This window comes from Nanorana parkeri, unplaced genomic scaffold (assembly GCF_000935625.1).
Source record: "Nanorana parkeri isolate BGI_ZX_2015 unplaced genomic scaffold, ASM93562v1 scaffold879, whole genome shotgun sequence".
In the NCBI taxonomy this organism is placed as follows: Eukaryota; Metazoa; Chordata; class Amphibia; order Anura; family Dicroglossidae; genus Nanorana; species Nanorana parkeri.
In genome coordinates, this window is record NW_017307147.1 from 521407 (window position 1) to 527430 (window position 6024).

A 6024-nucleotide genomic window follows, 5' to 3' on the forward strand; every position below is an offset into this window, starting at 1 on the left:
CGAGTCTTGCCCCTCCCCCGTTCTGCCCTAACATTGACTAGTCGCTGACGGCCACAATTCCCACGTTCAGACCCAGATTTTCGGCTGACAGTCCGGTCTTTAAACACTTTAACAACAGCTGCTCTTGAACATGTAACGCATTCTGCTGTTTTGCTGATACTCGCTCCATGGCTCCGAGCGCCAACAATAATCCCGCGTTCAAAGGCTGTTACATCGCGTTGTTTCCCCGTATCTTCAGAAACAAATCACTTCTACTGTCGTGGTAACCAACCCGCTTCCCTATTTATAATGGTCTGACCCTCTAGCAACTTCAGCGCCAAATTATAGCTCATTTGCCTACATAATCCGGCCACTCAGCGTATATAGCGCCAACAGTTTGTGCAGCACATGGCCGTCCCTACCCTATATGCCACCTGAGGCAGTAGAGCCGAGGGGGGTTCGCGGGTGCTGGGGAAAGGGCGGGGGGGAAAAAAAAGCCACGCTGTCAGCAGCTCTCTGTCCAAACCCACCCAGCTCACTGATGTCACTGGCTGCCAGGGGCCCCGTTGGTATGCCAGGTGTGGTGACTACGGAAGACCTCTGCCCTATGGAATGGAGATGAGGAGAGAGGAAGGCGCTCTGTAATTCTAACTCTATTAACAACACTGCTCCTCCATAGATTCAGTATAGTGAGCCGACAGGAAATGTGTTACTGGCAGGATCACCAGGTGGAAATCAAGGGGAAAAAAAAGCCTGAAAAAAAAAAAGAAAACTAGTGCAGCCGCCATATGTAAGGACTGGTAAGCGGCAATATATTACATTTTTGTTGGGTTTGGATACTTTTTATATGATGACCTGTATAAGCCAAGACAAATAATAATAATGATGTTCTGCCATCCGGGAAGATCTGGAGGCTTTCGTCACATCACATATTTTATATAAGACAATGAAATCAAATATTTGTTGGTATGATTTTGTGTTCAGCCACTAGGGGCAGTCTTCCCTTACAATCCATGCACAGCGCTGCAGCTCCGGGCTTTGTGATCAATCACCAATATCCTAGTCAAAACATCTAGAACTGTAGATAAAAACTGATCCATTTTGCCATTTCTCTTCTGTTGCTCACCTTCACAAAACTGCGACCCCATTCACACGGAGCGTTTCCGAACGCACTTTCTGCTCAAAAATCCCTCAAACATTTCGAGCAATTTGGCCCCAATAGACTTTGATAGACTGCCAAAAGAAGCACTACGTAGTGTGACAAAATGTGCACTGGCGCTCAATGGCGCTCAAATCAGCGCTGAAAAAGCGCTTATGTTGTAGCTCAGTGTAAATGGGCGGAGCCAACATAGAATGGCCAAGTACACCGATCAGCCATAACATTCTGACCACTGACAGGTGAAGGGAATAACATTGATGATCTGGTTACAATGGCACCTGGAAGTGGGGGGGATATATTACAATGACACCTGGAAGTGGGGGGGATATATTACAATGACACCTGGAAGTGTGGGGAGAATAATGAACTATGACCACTTAGGATTAATCAACCGTGTAACTGTTCCTTTGTTTAGGGAGAAAAAGAGAGATAGGTGGTCATTTTAGGGACGAACTGTCACTGTATTGGACTATAATTCCCTTGAACAACAGATCATTTTTCTTTATCTTCAAAGTGATGTAAGGATTATCTTGTAAAACAGTGTCCTAGACGGACATATGTAGCATAATTCAATCACTCACGTTATTGGAGTTTCTCAGGGTCCAAACGATTCTGATCCAGTGGTCCAGTCACGAGGGTGTATGTTCCATTTCTTTGGGGAGTGTGTCGGTTTGGAAAAGTTCGTCTCCAGAAATAGAGTTAGGAACCGATTATTGTCCAATGGAACTCCGAGATTCTCCTCAATCTCAAGGAGGGAATGAACAAATCCTTAAACAGGCAGCCGTAGCCTTATTTCGAATATCTTAGGGGTTATTTTTTCAAAGAGTGAAGGGTTTGAGGTAAGAGATCCGTCTACAGGATGATGTCTTTGCGTCTGATCACCATCTGTCGACGCGTTTCGCCCCTCCCATATTACGGGGCTTCGTCAGGACATGGGTTATGGACTGGGAGGTTTGCTCTTAAATACTCAAGTATGCATCCCATTTGCTTTCCGGTTCATTGGTTGTTAGTTCCGGATTGCAGTTTAACCCTTTCTAAATTTAAATTATGATCAGCTATATCGGACATTACTTAGATACAAATTAAAAATAAAATAAAAGACATTCTTATTTGTTTATCTACACAGCCGAATATGCACTCCATTTTCAACCTATACATGATGTAATTGATGTTCTCAAAGAAGTTCACCACTATGTGTTTAGTTCCTTTACTGGGGAAGGTGTGGATCTACAATACCGTAAATTAAACTCATTCTCCCTCATAGGAATACATTCAGGTTACACTCATTGTTGAGACCCGCCGGTAACATTGTATTCATTCTATAGATCCACATCTTCTCCCGCTGTTGTAAAATCCTGTCAAAATCCCCTCTTCGTGGGGAAATTTTTAGTACATAAATGGCTTTTACCTTGAGTCCATCGGGGGTCCCTTTATGATATTCAGCAAAGTGTTGGGCTAGGGGGCTGTCTGCTTCTTTTTTCCTAATATCATTTAGGTGCTCGCCTATTCGTGTTTTTAGTTGTCTTTTAGTTTTGCCTACATAAAGTTTATGACATGGACATTCGATTGCATATACAACCTCACTGGAATTGCAGTTATTGAAACTCACGATTTTAAAGGTTTTGGTGTTTTCCGAGTTCCTGAAGGTTTTTGTTTTGTCTATATAGGGACAGATGTGACACCCTCCACAGGGGTACATACCTTTGGGTCTCTTTTTTTCCAGGGAAGGTTTGTTTTGACAGAGTAGGTGTAAATTCAGAATTTACTAAACTGTCTTTCAGATTTTTTGAGCGACGTGCCGTGAGTAGGGGTCTCGGTCGCACTATATTGGATAGTAGTGGACATAAATCCAATACATGCCAGTGCTTCGTGAGTACTTCTCTGAGTTTTTCCCAATTAGACCCATATTTTGTTATTATGCGTGTATAATTATTTTTTCCATTTTTTTGGGGCTCTGTTGTGTATTCTTTAGTTTTCAATAAATCTTTTCTTGTTTTCTGGTTAGCTTTCATTTTACTCCTTTTTATAATTTTATGTGGGTATCCCCTTTCCCTGAAGCGTTTGTATAGATCTTTGGACTCCCTCAGGTATTCAGTGTGTTCACTGCAATTGCGTTTTATCCTTAGAAACTGACCTGTTGGAATCCCTTGCTTCAGGGGAAGGGGATGATGGCTCGTTGCATGTAGGAGTGTATTCGCGGAGGTTTTCTTTCTATATGTACTGGTGATTAATCTATGGTCTTTAATCTCTATGGATAAGTCCAAAAAAGCAAGTTTTAAATCGCTCCAGATATACGTGAATTTTAAATTCCTATTGTTCATATTTAGATCTTCTATAAAGGATGTCAGGAGGTCTGCATTGCCGTCCCAGACCACCAATACGTCATCAATATACCTGAGCCACGTTTTCACGTGGCTCAGGTATAGGGGATGTCCATACACCAGATCCTCCTCCCACAAACCAAGGTGGAGACAAGCATATGATGGTGCCCAAGGGGCACCCATTGATGTGCCCCTAATTTGCTTAAAGAAAGTTCCTAAAAATTGAAAACAATTATTGTGTAAAGCAAAATCTAAGAGTTCTATAATGAACTCATTCTGGGATGCCATTAGTGGAAAATGTACGTCAAGAAAATGTGTTATGGCTTTTAATCCCCATTCGTGAGGGATTGACGTGTAGAGTGATTCTACATCAATCCCAACGAGCAAGGAGCCCTCTTGTATCACCAGGTCGTCTATTCTATTTAGTACATCTTTTGTGTCTCGGATGTAGGAGGGCAACCGTAAAACCATGTCTTTCAAAAGGGAATCCAGATATCTCCCCATACTTTCAAGTGGCCCTCCCAAAGCCGAGACTATGGGTCTTCCCGGCGGATTATTCGGATCTTTATGAATTTTCGGTAAAATATAAAAGGTTGGGGTATTATAATTATCTGTTTTAAGAAAATGAAATTCATTCTTTGTGAGTAAACCTGATTCCAGAGCTAATTTCACCTTATTATTAAAAATATTAACTATCATTTTGAAAGGGGATTCCTTTAGTTTAATATAGATATTCTTATCATTTAAAAGTCTCCTCACTTCCTTTACGTATAGCTCTTCCGGGAGGAGTACCACATTCCCTCCTTTATCACTACTTTTTATAACTATCCCCGGGGTTTCTCTCAATTCTTTCAGAGCTTCCCTCTCTGATGTATCTCTTATTGTCCAGTCAACTTGTTTAAGTTCTTTTTGTACTAATTCTCTAAATAGGGCCAGATATCTATTGTTTAAGAAATTGGGCATCGTTTTTGATCCTTTCCTTAGGGGAGTAGTCCTTTTGATCGGTATTTCTGAGGGATCCTGGAAGAGGGTGTTTTCCTCTAAAAGATCTTCTAGATCTTTTAGTGCTTGTATATCAAGTTCTGATAAGTCAGGTTCTTTTGTCTGTGAATAGTCTTTATTAGTTGTAGGTATTTTTCTAAGCTGGTGTATATATTTTAAGTAAACCTTCCTTAGGAATAGATTCACGTCTTTATATATAGTAAATTCATCCATGCCATCCACCGGGGAGAAAGATAAGCCTCTTTTCAATAGGCTCATATGATGTTCATTTAATGGGAAATCAGTGAGATTAATCACATTTCTAATTTGTTCATCCTCCGGTGGATGGCATGAGATCAATTCCGACGGCTCCTCGTTCGCACATTGGTCCTGATCTGAGACTGACTGTTTTGATTGGCTATGTTTTCTCTTCTTTGGTCTTCTATTTTTTCTGTGTCCCTTCGTTTGTAAATGGGGGCCCCCTCTTCCAATAAAAAACTCACTGACTTTGGGGGTTCACCTTCGCTCCCACTGGTCGAGATATCTCTGATACGTCTCTCTCTGCTATTGGGGTATCTAGTTCTTGAAGTATTCCTTCCTCTATTTTGGATGGGTTTAAAGGGGTCCCCTCTTTCCCAGTCGTCTACGTCTCTCTGGAATTTCGACTGTTTAATCTGTCTCAGATTTTTTGGGGCTTTTTCTACTTCTTTACGTAGTGAATCATTATATTTATTAAAAATCTCTGAATCTTTCAGTGGTTCTAATCCCTCCGAACTTTCCTTTATTTGTAATTCAAGATCTTGCATTTGTAGTCTCTCTTCCTCGACAATTAATTTAATGAGTGTTAGCCCGTGTTCAGTGCATTGTGTTCTCCATTTGGTCAAAAATCGTTCATTTTGTAGGTGCTCTGCCGGTATGATTTTTTCCCTTAAGCCTCTTGGGATTATTTTTGTTTGTATATAGGATTCAAGTGACATGACATCCCACTTTCTATTTAAATGTTTAATAATCAGTTTTTTATGTTCTTTAAATTTATTTTCGAGTGTAAAAAGGATCCGTAAAGAAAAGAATTTGTGATCAAACTAAAGAAAAACATACTCTGTAAACTAAGAACGAGACGTCCTCACTGGTCAACAGTGCACATACAGGGTTGTTCCATAGGGAGTCCAATAGGAAGATAACAGGCAGAAGCACTTAACACTTTCTCTTTATATCAGGGGTTTTTTAGGGTATATTGTTTATGAGGATCGATCCGCAAATATTTATGTATGTTTGTAACCTTAGAGTTTTTTAATGGTGAGAGATGATTTGAAGGTGATATCTTTATTTGCATGTTGTTTCTATGAATTTTTCTAATAAATTTAACATTTTTGCATACTAGCTGCTTGTCCGGATCCCTTAGTTGACCGCTATTGACTCGTTATCTTTTAACGGGTTAACCCCCCTCTTGTTTTCTTTGTATGATTGTTTGGTCACGGATCGGTCTAGTATAAGCAAACATGCAAACCTGAATTAGGGCGTATAATTAGTCGGATCTCCAGACAGGAACACCAATCCTTTCTTCCATATATTACAATGACACCT